This window comes from Sebastes fasciatus, chromosome 17, assembly GCF_043250625.1.
Source record: "Sebastes fasciatus isolate fSebFas1 chromosome 17, fSebFas1.pri, whole genome shotgun sequence".
Taxonomy (NCBI): Eukaryota; Metazoa; Chordata; class Actinopteri; order Perciformes; family Sebastidae; genus Sebastes; species Sebastes fasciatus.
In genome coordinates, this window is record NC_133811.1 from 23,193,003 (window position 1) to 23,207,863 (window position 14,861).

Consider the following 14,861-nt stretch of genomic DNA (forward strand, 5'->3'; position numbering starts at 1 on the left):
CTAATTATATTCAGCTCCACTTCAACAGTTACAACAAAAAGAAGCACAATACTATCCAGTGTCCTACATAATTACTATACTTAAAGCTCCATTATGCAATTTCTTTCAACAGGTCTATGCAGCTTCCTACATACTTAGATACTTAGTTGACAGTGGTGGAGTAGTAGTAGTATTCATGTCCTTCATATACTTAAAGGGCGAGATTGGGAGCATTTCTATTGCCTCTGCATGGCTCTCAACATGGCCATGGCTGAGCCGACGGATCGTGGTCATGTCTAGAAAGTAATCCACAAGTTGCAAAACTCTCGCCAGGTGGTTACGGTTTGGCATCGACTTCGAATGGTTAAGGTTAGGATTTTTCGTCGGGCAGCAAGTCTCTTGAGAGTTTTCACAACTTGTGGGTTACCTTCTAGACACGGCTGTGGCTCGCAGCTAACGGTGAAAACAACGGCAACAGTGTTAACAGAGCTAACCGTGTTAACCAGCCTGTATTCACTGTTCTTGTCCGCCTCATGTTCTGTTAATGTACTGGCTTTTGTCTTGCAATAAATTAAAAATACAGACAAAATTACAGGCACCCTTTGGCATCGGAATGAGACGCACCGGGCTTTCCATTAACTACATTGTAAACCCATCTGCGTCAATATTAAACGCTCATGGAAAGTGCGGCTGGAGTGCGGTGATGTAGCTTTAGGAGCGAAAAGACACACACCATGCAGCAGCTTTCATCCAGGAGACCGCTGTTTGTGTCCCGTGCGTCACGTTACAATCAGCTGATCGTTCAATGTCCCCTGTTCACAACGTTCAGCATCATTTTCACTGTTCAAACGTAGCAGCTTTAAGCCCAACTATGTCGTTTTTTCCTACTAGTGTTTTCTTTGCCTGAACCTAAGCATTTTGTTTACTTAATAACATTAATCATGTTAACTGCGACCGAAAAGTGACGCCGAGGGCTCGTTAAGCATGTGTTTACTGCGAGCGAAAAGAGTGACGTCGAGGGGTCTGTCAAAGCGTCAGCATATGACGAGTTGGGATGAGAACATGTTGAAATTTCAATTTAACAATAATGAAAAAATACATTGCAAGTATAATGTGATACCTTACAAAAGTACACATTTTAATACACCTAACGCACTGAAAATATGCTTTTAGTATGGAGAGATATAATCATATTTATCACCGGAGAACTCGGCCCGCGCAGGATGACAAGCTCACTAAAATCCTGATAGTGATAGCCCATCAGTTGCTCTCAGGCTTGGAGCACGGAGTTTATGTTCCACTCCCGGCTGGCACACTGTGACACAAACTTGAATCATATCAGTGTGAGTCATGCATGCGTGCCCATATTCCATCATGCATACAAAATACTGTACACAAGACATTAGCATGCTCATGTTGTTTGCACACAGTCACTCATTCATTTATTAATACGCCGAGGCCTCCGAGATGCTTCGGATTTGGGTTGTTATCCAAAAATATGCCAAATCCCTCACACTGTGTTGTCACACGTCTTAATGGTGGCAGCTCTCTATTGATTGGCAGACGGTGCCTAATGCTTTTATATTGTGTGTGTTTGGGCTGGATGAGTTTCAGCCGAGGTTCAGCAGGTCCACGCAGCGTTTGGCACGGAGTGAGTCTGCAGTGCGTGATGCCGACTCACCTTTCATCCTGAGCCCACCGCTGACTCAGACTCTGGAATATGTGTGTGTGTCTGTGGCTCTCTGCCTACCTGTCTGTGCCACTATTTGCCTCTGTCTCTTGCAGGCAGCTGCTTTCAATTCATCTACTGGCACCCAGAATCTATTTTGCAACGCTTTTAAAGAAGGCTCCACTGGGCAAAGACTGGACACTTAGACTAAACTATAAATCAGGACTTAGAGTGGGAAATACAGTATGTGTTCATGTCAGCTGGTCTGAGTTACATGTGATATGAATAGGGCTGCAAATCGATTAAAATATTTAATCACAATTAATCGCATGATTGTCCATAGTTAATCGCAAATTAATCACACATTTTTTTATCTGTTCAAAATGTACAGTACCTTAAAGGGAGATTTGTCAAGTATTTAATACTCTTATCAACATGGGAGTGGGCAAATATGCTGCTTTATGTAAATGTATGTATATATGTATTATTGGAAATCAATTAACAACACAAAACAATAACAAATATTGTCCAGAAACCCTCACAGGTACTGCATTTAGCATAAAAAATATGCTCAAATCATAACATGGCAAACTGCAGCCCAACAGGCAACAACAGCTGTCAGTGTGTCAGTGTGCTGACTTGACTATGACTTGCCCCAAACTGCATGTGATTATCATAAAGTTGGCATGTCTGTAAAGGGGAGACTCGTGGGTACCCATAGAACCCATCGCCAAAATTTAGGGTAATTTTGGAGCGTTGTTTAGCCTCCTTCGCAACGAGCTAGTATGACATGGATAGGTTTTCTAGTTTCATACGATGCCAGCATCAGTGATGCCAAAGAGTATAGAAGCAAAGAAACTGCTGCGTATTAGTTTTATAATACTTCATTGTTCAACAAAGGCCACTTCAGTAGAATATGACAATAGAATAGATATAATTTAGTTTTACTTTTATATGGCACTTTTTAGACGGACGTATTACTGGCATCCGGTAGTTGCTTTCAGTCCAAAATGGGGGAAGCGTAGCTTTGCTGCTGGGCGCTGATGTTGCAATGGAACAAACAATTGACTTTCACATCTTGGCAATATACAGTATGTTCTTTGGTGCAGATGTGGAGGACCTTAAATGCTGACCAATCAGAGCAGACTGGCCTTTTTAAAGAGACAGGCGCTAAAACGGAGCGTTTCAGACAGAGGGTGAATACAGGTATATTCAGACAGACAGTATGCTTAAAATAAAGTGTTTTTTGAACATTAAAGCATGTAAACATGTTCTAGTAGAAACCCAAAATACAAGTATGAACCTGAAAATTAGCATGATATGTCCCCTTTAACTCTCTTTTGTCAAGCCATTTGCTATGTGATCATTCTTCCCCTATTCTGTTACGTCAAAATTCCCTTAATCTTTCATTCAGAAAACATTAACCTCGGCTGCAGTTGTCAAGCAGCACCACTGAAAGTGCACGGACTGTTAAACAAATACACTTGGGAACAGTAGGAAAGTGATTTATCAGCTACAGTGGGCTGACATGTCGTCTCAAAGGGAGGATTTCCACTGCCCTTCCTGCAGTTCACGTGCTCCATCTATTTACATAAACTGTGCCACAGGCACGCTCAGTGTGGGCTGCACATTGCACTACAGATAAATTGGACACCGCCGCAGGATATACATGCAGATGATGAATGATTTATCATTTTTACATTATAAATGGATTACCACAGGGGTGTCAAAAGTAACAAAAGCAACACTTCTTTTCATTTTTCACAATCCAAATAATGCGACGCCGATTTTTCCTGCAGCGAAGGAGTCAAGTTCTCAAAAGGGAGATGCATATTTAAGAAAGGGAATGCCTCTAAATGCCTCCTGAAGCTGACACATTTGTAAGTGTCAGTAAAAGAATAAATTCAAATGAGTTTTATACCTTTGTATTGTAGGAGCCACAATACAGAGGTAGAAACCTTGCTCTTGGCAAAGATTCCATAATAACCTTTCAGCATATTGTAAGTCAAGCGTTCTAAGAGAAAACTAGACTTCTGCACCTCCTCATGACTCTGTTTTCAGGCTTTAGAAAATCTAGCTGGTGACGGGAGACTTCAATCACAGGTTATTTCAGAGAGAGAGCGTTCCTATTGGCTGTTTATTCAACGGAGGCAGCTGTCAGTCACTTGCGAACTCCGATCAAACGGTCAAACTAGGCAGCGCTGATCAAATATGAATCAATATTCTGTTACTGTAATGCCTATTTCTCACATAAAATGTTTTCAGAAACATCTTGTAGTGTACTGTTTAGCTGTAAAATGAGAAAGTTTGCTCCGGCTGGTGGGCGGTGCTTGGTATTTCCTCAACTGATCTCAACATGGCTGCCGGGTCACAAACTTTCTCATTTTACAGCTAAACAGTACACTACAAGATGTTTCTGAAAACATTTGAGGCGAGAAATAGGCATTACAGTAACAGAATATTGATTCATATTTGATCAGCGCTGCCTAGTTTGACCGTTTGATTGGAGTTTGCGAGTGATTGACAGCTGCTCAGAGACGGCAAGGCTCCAGCTCGGTTCTGATTGGTTGTTTTCCTCCAGTCTGTGAAATCCTGCAGATGCCATTAGGAGCACCGGAGGACACAGAGGCACATGATTTTTATCAGCTTACCTGACTCATGCACTACTGTCAGGATATAGCGACCGTTTTATAAAAATAACTTTTTTTAATCATATTTGCTCCAATTCTACCGACTGCTGCTTTAAACACGAATCATATAGCACATAGTGTCAGTCAACATTAATCCTGTTATGTTTTATCCTGTTATGCCTATTTATATTGCAAATTAATTCTCTCAATTTTAGTTTTTGAGGTCATAATAAGTAAAACAAATAAATGACATTGTAATTGTATGTTGTGTCTTTCAGTTTGTTTTTTAAACGTTATATCCTCATTCAGTTTGTACAAAAAACTCCTCTCTGTGCTAACATCCCCACAAGGTTTGTGTTTTAATTAAGGCAATATGGGAGCTTGTGCACACATATTTACTTCATTGCCAGGCAACGATTCAGTGGAAATATTCCCTTGAATGTGCCTAACACCTGCATTTTTGTCTTTTGACCAGTAGAGTGCGTAGTGGTTCTACTGGATGCTGCATACAAAGACATCATCTGTGCCTTCTGGAGCCAACTGGGTGCTGTAAGTGCAGGATGCAGTGAGGTAACACTTGTGCTTTGAGAAGACTGAAAATGAAGGGGCTGAGCTCAAGATGTGACAGGTCTTTCCATTACCAAGAGTCATACTGAGTGGCACTAACCAGTCACCAAACACTGGAGTCATTTTGTATCTTGGTGGGGACCTAATTGCATTTTAAACCGCTGCTGCTGGCGAGCATAACTTCACAAATTTTTCTCCATTTGATCCTCTCACTCTGTTGAGTCTTTATTTCTCACAGCACTTTTCCATCGCTCGCCTGTCACAACGCATCACAGAGTATGAGCTCAAGCCACCAGTGTACAGCCCCTCCATGAGTACTGGTTAAACTCCATACCTGCGGCGTCATATGTGTTCTTGTCAGCTGCTCAATCATGACACTTTTTAACCCGATTAACCCCTTCGAGTGGGAGGCGACAGCAGGCGGGAGTGTTTTGGCCAAGAACAGCTCATATATACAAAGGAGGCGAACGCTCACACACACACAGCCCTTAGGTGGTCTTAATAATCCAGAAGGAGATACTCTCCTGCCAAAGTCACTTATCATTCCCACACGCCAGTTGCCATGGTGATGCCTCATACATCAATCAAAGTTGCCGAGGAGTGCGTTGGTTGGTGAGAGAGCTATAAACAATATTTTGAGCTCCAGTAAAGAGATGACAAGGAAGACAAATTGCTCCGAAATCACCTCCTCTCTCAGCTCTCCAGGTCCAGTTGAGGCCGTTTCCCCCCATCGTCCCAGTCGTTTACACATCTTTTTTTAAAGAGGACCTATTATGCTTATTTTCAAGTGCATACTTGTATTTGGGGTTTCTACTAGAACATGTTTTCATGCTTTAATGTTCAAAAATCACTTTATTTTTCTCCTAGCAGCTGTGCTGCAGCACCTCTTTTCACCCTCTGTCTGAAACACTCTGTTTGAGCTCCTGCCCCCCTTGCTCTGATTGGTCAGCTGGCCCCCTCTGTTATGATTGGTCAACCGAACCAAACTCATCGGACTCCGCTCCAGCTCCGCTCTAACTAGCTGTGTTTGAGGGCGTGCTAAACTAGCCATTATCAACACATTTTCACTCTCAACTCGTTAAAAATACCGCAGCTTGGTCAGTGCCCTTCGGCATCGGAGACCGACGCACAGGGTATCCCTCTTGCGTTACTTTGGGACGGACTGGGTACGGCATGTAAATGTAGGCTCGTTACATGCATAGTGTCCTTTTAAAATATACTTCCGTTTTCACAGAAAGTTAGGTGTAGGCAACCAAACCACTTAGTTAGGGTTAGGAAACGGTCGTGGTTGACGTTAACTTCACTGACTAGCGACTCACTTGACTAATGACTCACAGGACTGATGATACCAACGAGTCACGTGACTGAAGAATGACATGATAAAATAAGTCAACGTTACTTATAGCTTCACACAGGACACAAACCGCCGAGGGGCACTTACCAAAACGGCGGTATTTGACGAGCTGGGACTGAGAACGGGTTACCATTATGCAATGTGTTACTTGGTGACGTCACCACGTTACGGAAGAAAAGGCGGGACTTCAAGCAAGGCGTTTCAGGCAGTTCAGGAGCAGTGTTTCTGTTGGGGAGAGTAATTGTCTTTGGTGTGGACCTTTTACATGCACAAAAAAACTAAATAGCACACTAAAGGAAAGAGGAAAAAGCACAAAAGCATAAAAGGTTCCCCTTTAAATTCCAAATACTCTTAATTTAGATGTTCACTTGACATACTGTATTACAAAGCAGCAGTTTGGGGTGTGCAGCTTTGTTATTGACAGCGATAGTTGCAGCAGCAGGAGTCACTTTAAGGCCCTGAGCCACAATCGCATGCAGCAATTGTCCAGAGGATGATGCGCCTGTTAAGATAAGAGCAGCAGGCAGCCCAGACCCAGAGACGGAGAGATGAGACTTACTGGTGTATTAGGAGCCATTACCCCTGCTGTCCTCCCAGACACTTTTCTCTGATGGCAGTGAACTCGATGGTTCCGATATTACTTTAATTTCCTCGGGCCTGAATGAGCTATTGTGTCAGTACATTCTCAGCTAGTGAGAGCTTAATATAAAAAAAAAAAAGCCTATCAAGGACAAACACAGCTGTGTCACAAATGGCAGTATGTTTGATCTGACTGTGTTTGTCTTGTGAGGATACATACAGAGAGTTGTTTGCCTACATTCAATAGAACCGGTGCTTGGCAGTTTTATTGCGATTTAGCTTCCAACAACAGGCGGGAATGATTTGATCACTTGAGCCAACAAGGGCGATGCCATTCCACTTAATTCCCCGCATCAATCATCGCCTCGTTGCATGCAGGGTGTGATGATGATTTGGGACTAATTTGGCTCAGTATATCCTTCTGATCTGTGTTCCATTTTAATTTGTCTATTTAGAAATAATTTACCGATTGCTGTCCCGTTCCAGTTAATGTTCATGGGAGACTGCGGCATGTTAATCTCCAGCTATCTTTGCTGCAGCAGCATTCTTTAAACCTCTTTGGACTTCACAGACAGCTCATTATTAACTAATGCACAGAAATGTTTTCCTCAAACATCAACAAAGTCGACATACTATAGAAATGCATTTCCCTCATTTTCATCAGCAAATGTTGGGTTATATATGGGGTAACTTGTTACTGATGGCTGCAATCCATTTAGGTGAGCCAGTTCCAGGACTCTGGCACTGACCACTGACATGGCTTACTGGTACACTTAACATGTGTCGTGAACTCATGAACTTTAAAAAAGGCGGTTGCTAAGTGGCTAAATGAGACTACTAAATGTCGTCACGCCGACAAACCTTTACAGCCTTGTTGTGTATACTCACGCTCATGCGACCGCGGTGTAGTTTGTTTAAAGCCTTTAGCTTTTTACTTCTGGCGATTGCATTTAAACTTCAAGTGGGGTTCATTTGTGAAGATTATCTTGCTGAACAAAACGTGTAAGTATCATAAACGTTTGTTTGCCACAGACTTTATTTTCTGCACTAATCCAAAACCCAATGGAAAAATCCCATTGGCTTTTTGTCAAGGGAACCGATGCTAACTTCCTGGTTGTCCTACAAAAATACGTCATCCCTGGAGCACTCTATACTGCAGTCTTACTTCAGATATGCTCTGAATTTTGAATTTATAACCTTTAAAGGAATAGAATAACACTTTGGAAATATGTCCATTTGCTTTCTTGCCAAGAGTTAGCTTACATGAGAAGATTGATACTACTCTAAAACTAGGAGGAAGTAAGCTTGGCCACAAAGAGTGGAAACAGGAAACAGCTATCCTGACATCTCAGTACAACAAATATCAGTCAAACCTCTGCTCTACTCAGCTAAATTGTACGCGCTGACTGAAAACATTGTCTCTTTACACATTCATTGAAAGAAAAAGATGTGTGTTTAAGATTTCTAAATGTGTGTACTGTGTCCTTCTGTTGGAGGCACGGTTAACAATGACATCACCACCTCTCTCTTCCCCTTCATGTGTCCCTTTTGCCCATCTTCCATCTCCCCCTCCCCCCTCACTCCACCTCATCCCATCTCCCCCATACTCACTGGAGAGTCCTGCTAAATTTAACGTTATTTCGGAGGCGTGAACTGTGTTCTGTCAGATGACCGATCGAGGGCAACCAGGAGGAGAATCGATTGGACACGGGTCTGAGCACAGAGATACATAGACCTGGCCAAGGGGCCACTTGGTATTGAACCACCTTTACAGAGTGCTCTTAAGGCAGAAAATACACCAGAGTTGGCCTTTAATTTAATGTATTTGCACATGATAAAGACAGAGACAAAGATAGAGTATTAAAGGAACAGTGTGGGGGATGTATTAGTAGAAATGGAATATAATATTAGTGTATAATTACCTGAAACTAAGAATCATTGTGTTTTCGTTAGCTTAGAATGAGCCCTTCATATCTACATAGGGAGCGGGTCCTCTTAAAGGAGTCCGCCATGTTGCTCCGCCATGTTTCTACAGTAGCCCAGAAACCAAACTCTGACTCCAGTGAGCCTTTCGCGTTTTTACGGTACCTGATAGCAATCATAGTTCTCCGACACGCTTGTGAAACTGCGGTAACTTGAGCCGCAGAGTGCAAAACCGTGGTACCGCCAACCATCGTCTGACTTCCGTTGCTCCCAAAGTAGTGCTATTATGGTAAGGATGACCTCAGAGTGAGGCAAACGGCGTTACCACGGTTTTGCACTCGGCAGCTCACGTTAGTGCAGTCTTGGAAAGTAGCGGAAGTAGTGAGTGGAGGGGTACTCAGTTGGTTGCAATCTGCAACCACACCACTACATGACGACTTCAAATCCTCCACACTGTACCTTTAAAACAAAAAACTACAAGCATTCATTTAGTCTTCATATAGCACAAAGCTTGTAGTAAAATAAATTCAAGTTGAGAGTGAGGCAAATGCAGTTAGAATTCAGTCAAAATATCCGACAGCTTTTGTGAAACATATATGACAGGTTTCATCATCCATGCACAACCTCTGTGTAAACTCTCAAAGATATTGAGAGAGACAAACTTTGTGACCACGGCAGAATGAAGGCAGCGAGGCGTCTCTCATGTCTGCCTCTCTTGTTTTGGATGCTGCCGCCGTAATTTCGCCACCGAGGTTTCAGGGCTGTCATTGAAGCAATATCACATAAATCTGTTGTCTTCTGAACTGAGACATCCCACGTTGGCTACTCGGGAAAGTGAAAGAAGGGTCATTTGTCAAGCTGAGGCATCTGGGAAATTGAGAGGCTTGCTTCAATTTTCAACACGTGAGTCATATATTTTTTTTCCTCTCCCCCGCGGGGATAATGTCAGACCAAGTTCAAGTGTTTTCTACGCATTACATTTCTTCTCAATGGCCTCAAAAGACATCACACAGACCGAGGCTGTTCCAACCACAGACGTGTTGATAAGACAGCTGTTATTCTGAAGAGGTAGAAATGCACGCCAACTTTTCAGAATCTGACATTCTGCCTGCAGACAGTTGATATCTCTGTTGAGCTCAGGTTTGCACCACTCCTCCTTATTTCTCTCTTCTTGCTCTTCCTCGATCAATTGAAACTTTCTCGCAAACTTTTCATGCAGCCTGCCAATAGGATTTGAAGCATCACTGCACTCTCAGCTATGTCGACAGGTCAGAATCAATCTTGATGAATGTGTTGAACTGGCAATTTTCTATGCTGTTATTGTTTTGAGGGTTGCTGTCAGACAAAAGTTTCCTTATTTAAGTTTAAGGCCCGCTTTATGCCCTCAGATGCAACATGAGTCTCTTTTCAGTTCATAATTGCGTTATTATTGTATAATTTCAGGGCGTAATTATTGTGATTAAAAGTCTGATTAAAAAATCTGAATGATACGAATCTGTGACTGTATCATTATTTGAAATTATTTCGGGTAAGATAAAGATGCAAGGACTTTTTTGTCAAAAACACTGCTACACTCTCGTTCATTTCTTATTTAAATTGTAAAAAAAAAATTGAAGCCTTCATTGACAGGATTATTGCTTTGTTCCCTTCTTGGAGATGTTGGTAGATGAAAGCATTTTTGCAATCAAATGAAAAAATGAAAAGAAATTTTCAATCGAAACTGTCATTGTCTCTGCAGCTCACAGCACTCTTAGGGAGAAATAACTTTTCATATGCTTTGGAAAATGACAGACGTATGCAATGAATGCAATAGCATCCTGAGGCAGATGCAGCCTTATAAATTGAGCAAAAGCTCTCTGATCTCCGGGATGATAGATCACGGCATATTCTGTTTCAAAAGATATTATTTTATATTCTATCACAACAAGCGATTTTCTTTAAAATGAGAGTCTGAGCTTGGCTGTGTGAATAGCTATATATAATCAACCATGACGTTATCAAGATTAACTGTCCCATCGTACGAGGTGACGCCCGTGGTCGACCCCGTGCCGGCACGCCTTCCATCAAAGTCAAGATTAAGATGTTGTGGAGTATCATCCACACACACGTGTTGAGTCTGGGTCTGAGTGGGTCATGTCCACATTAACTGCCTCTCTGTGTGTCCCATTGGCTGTTGGAGAAATGAGGCATGCTCAGTGTGAAATGATGTGTCACTGATGAGGCCACGCGGGTAACCCCCTGTGCACTCTGTGAAAGACCCCGCATCATCAAGTAGAACTTAACTCAGGTCATTACTCATGTTTTTGTGATTCATCACTAAAAGACCTGCACTCAAGATGTCACCAAACTCTGTTGTCATAGAAACCTCTTCAAACGTGAATGCGTATTTGTCTTAATGAAACGAGGAATTCTTTTAAACTTGACCTTTACAATTTATTACGGTGTCGTGCAGCTAGTCAGAGAGTATTTGCAACAGACTGTCTTAACTCTTCTACAGGTAAATAAATAGTTCATAACAGTTGGACGCCGCACCTCGTTGGAACGTTAAGTGCTTTTCTTTAAGTGCTCTCATTTCTGTTAATGATTGCGACGCAGATCGGCGTGCACGGTGGCGAATCCCCAGGCATTGGCTAATCATTCTATTGCACTGGATCCCACAGACGGACTCTGTGGAGTCTTTAAAGCTTGCTGCGCTCGCAATGAGCGAACATCCTGCTCTGCCATGCTTTTTGTTAGAATGTACAGAATGGATTCCCCCCCGTTAGGTTGTACATGTAAATGATGCACAAGGTATTTTGAAGGGGAGCGATGCCAAGTGAATTAAAGGACAATATCAACTCAATATTGCCCAAAAAAACAACAACTCCATGGTTTCAAATGTTTTTTCTGTAGTTTACGAGACAGGAAGCTGGTGAACTTGAGACTCTGTGTGAATGCGCTTGACTCAGCGTGTTACTCCTGTGATGGATTGGCAATCAATGTAGTGTTTTCCTGCCTTCCACCCATTGCATGCTGGGAAAGGGGCTCCAGTCCCCACTAATGACACTCAAAAGGAAAAGGTGGGTATAGATAAAACATGGATCTATAATTCTCATTCATGATTTTTTTTTTCTGCTTCCATTCACAATGCAACAGCTGCCACTGCTGTGTTGCACGGATATCAGGTATCTGGGAACATGGTGTGCCTGCTTCTCAGACATCCTTCACACCGCAGTCTGTGCCTTAAAAACAAATTACAACATGAGATTTCTTCCCACTGTGCAATCCGCGTACCGTCAGCATTATACTGTTTGTGAGGCTGCCTCTAAAAAGTGTACAGCATCTTTGTTTTTTTCAGAGAGACGGTGTATTCACGGAGGATTCTTTGCTTTGTCCCACATGCTGCGTACATAACAACGAGCACAATTGACTGAGAGATTTGAGATTATTGTGCATCTTGAGACAAATTACTGAAGTCAGTCAATACTGCACCTGGATGATACTGAAGCTGTCTGCAGCTTTCAGGGTTCGCCAGTTGCACTGGTGGACTCGGGGGGTAGGGGTGGGAAAGGAAGGGCAACCATCCCCCTTGGTGCCCTTCAAGTGGAGAAAGCATGATAAAGTGTCCTCTAGGATGCCCTTCAAGTGGAGAAAACATGAAAAAGTGCCTTCTAGGATGCCCTTCCAGTGGAGAAAACATGATAAAGTGCCTTCTAGGATGCCCTTCCAGTGGAGAAAACATGATAAAGTGTCCTCTAGGGTGCCCTTCCAGTGGAGAAAACATGATAAAGTGCCTTCTAGGATGCCCTTCCAGTGGAGAAAACATGATAAAGTGCCTTCTAGGATGCCCTTCCAGTGGAGAAAACATGATAAAGTGCCTTCTAGGATGCCCTTCCAGTGGAGAAAACATGATAAAGTGTCCTCTAGGGTGCCCTTCAAGTGGAGAAAACATGATAAAGTGCCCTCCAGAGTGCTCTTCCAGTAAAGAAAATGGGATGAAGTTCCCTCTATGGTGGCCTTAAAATGGAGAAAACATGATGCAGTGCCATATAGGCTGCCCTACATAACTTTTTGTGCACTGGTGCCCCACTGCATGCAGATGGTGCCCTTCTTATTTTTTCGCCCCTGCCCTTCAGACAGCCTGAGTCTGCCACTGGCTGACTGCACCATTCAATTGCATCACTTTTGGCAAAAAGAGTAAAAGAAAAGGGCATAATGAGACATAATCTTCCTGACCAGTTGTGACACGTCTTTCACTCTCTAACTCTCTCACGGAGGCGGTCAAAGCAGAGAGAGATGACAGAGGTGCAAAGAGTGTTTCATGCCATGAGGCATCTTGAACTTTTTTGCACGACTGGCCTTTGGCAAAGTAAAGAAGTGCCGACACCTAAGAATGCCGAGCATGAACTCGGCGAGTCTGTATAATGTTCAAGGGAGGGGGAAAAGAAAAAAAAAGCAGAGAAGAAAGACAAAGCAAAACACAAACATTCAAGTCTGCCTCTGGAGACGGAGGAAAAGCGGAGCTGCCCTGCCTGGCAACAGCACTCATTTTGGCTGGCTTTCATCTGGGCTTGGCCTTTTGACAATAAATGCGATTGAGGCAATCTTCACAGCCTGCATTTCTATTTGTCTCAAAGGTCATCCATTCAGAGTGTGGAGGTACAGAGGTGGAGAGGGTGAAGGGGAAGAGGGCTCATCACGGCATAAGAAGCAGGCCTTGATGAATGATTGAGGAACTGTGTGCATATGTGTGTGTGTGATACTGTACACAAAGTATGTATTCATCAGTATGCATGTGCTCATGTGGGATTACATGTATTTGCATTCATTGTATTGTTACCCACTCTGTTGCCTGTGTGTATATGTCGCGTGTGGGTGTGCATGAATTCTTTTTGGCTCTGCCTCTCAGCTGCAGCACGCCATATGCCTTCAATACCGTCCGTGATACTTTTAGCTTTGGTCTCTGTGATCTCTTTATGAACTCAAAACTCATATATCCACTTCTGCCACTCCATCCACTCTCCGTGATGACCCCCATCAATTTCCATAATCATCCTTTTACTCTCCTTTATTATCGGCCTTCCATCTTCTCCCCGTCTCCCCGACGCTGTGTTCTCATCTCCCTCTTATCTCCTCTTCGTCTCGTCAGAAGATAGCCTCAATGCACAGCTGTGCTAAGCCGGCTCAAACTTCAGTCCAATTCTTCTACATGAATTTGCATTTTTTTTTTTTTTTTTTTTAAATCATGATCTTATGTTTGACAGGGTAGCTGTAAACATTGCTGATGCAAAGTCAGGATCGGGAATTTGGGCCAATTTGTGAAGTTGTCAAAGTAGCAAATGGGCTATTCTCAAATCAAGGGTGCTAAAAGTTGGACATAATTGACAACTTGTTTTTATATCGTAAACAGAAAAGCGCACATTCGCTTTTAAAACCAAGATGCTCTGGTGGGTAGTTATTGACTGAGTGTGCAGCATCCGTTTAAACATTCCAATAAATTACCCAAAGCGATAGGTATTGAAATCAGGGGCAATACATAAATACAATGAATGCATAATTAGAATTTTGATTAAGAAGGACATTGATTAAAGCAGCAGTGGGTAGAAATGGAGCAAATATGATTGAAAAAAGTTCTTTTTATGAGGCGGTCACTATATCTTGACAGTAGTGCATGAGACAGGTAATCTGAAAAAAACATGTGCCTCTGTTTCCTCCGGTGCTCCTAATGGCATCTGAAAACAACCAATCAGAGCCGAGCTGGAGCCGTGCCTTCTCTAAGCAGCTGTCAATCACTCGCAAACTCCAATCAAATGGTCAAACTAGGCAGTGCTTTTCAAATATGAATCAATATTCTGTTACTGTAATGACTATTTCTCGTGTAAAATGTTGAAAACAGTTGAGGAAATACCAAGCACCGCCCACCAGTCGGAGCAAACTTTCTCATTTTACAGCTAAACAGTACACTACAAGATGTTTCTGAAAACATTTTATGTGAGAAATATGCATTACATAACAGAATATTGATTCATATTTGATCAGCGCTCCCTAGTTTCACCGTTTGATTGGAGTTTACAAGTGATTGACAACTGCCTCTTTTGAATGAACAGCCAATAGGAACGCTGTCTCTCTCTGAAATGACCTGTGATTGGCCAAAGTCTCCCGTGACAGGATTTTTTAAAGC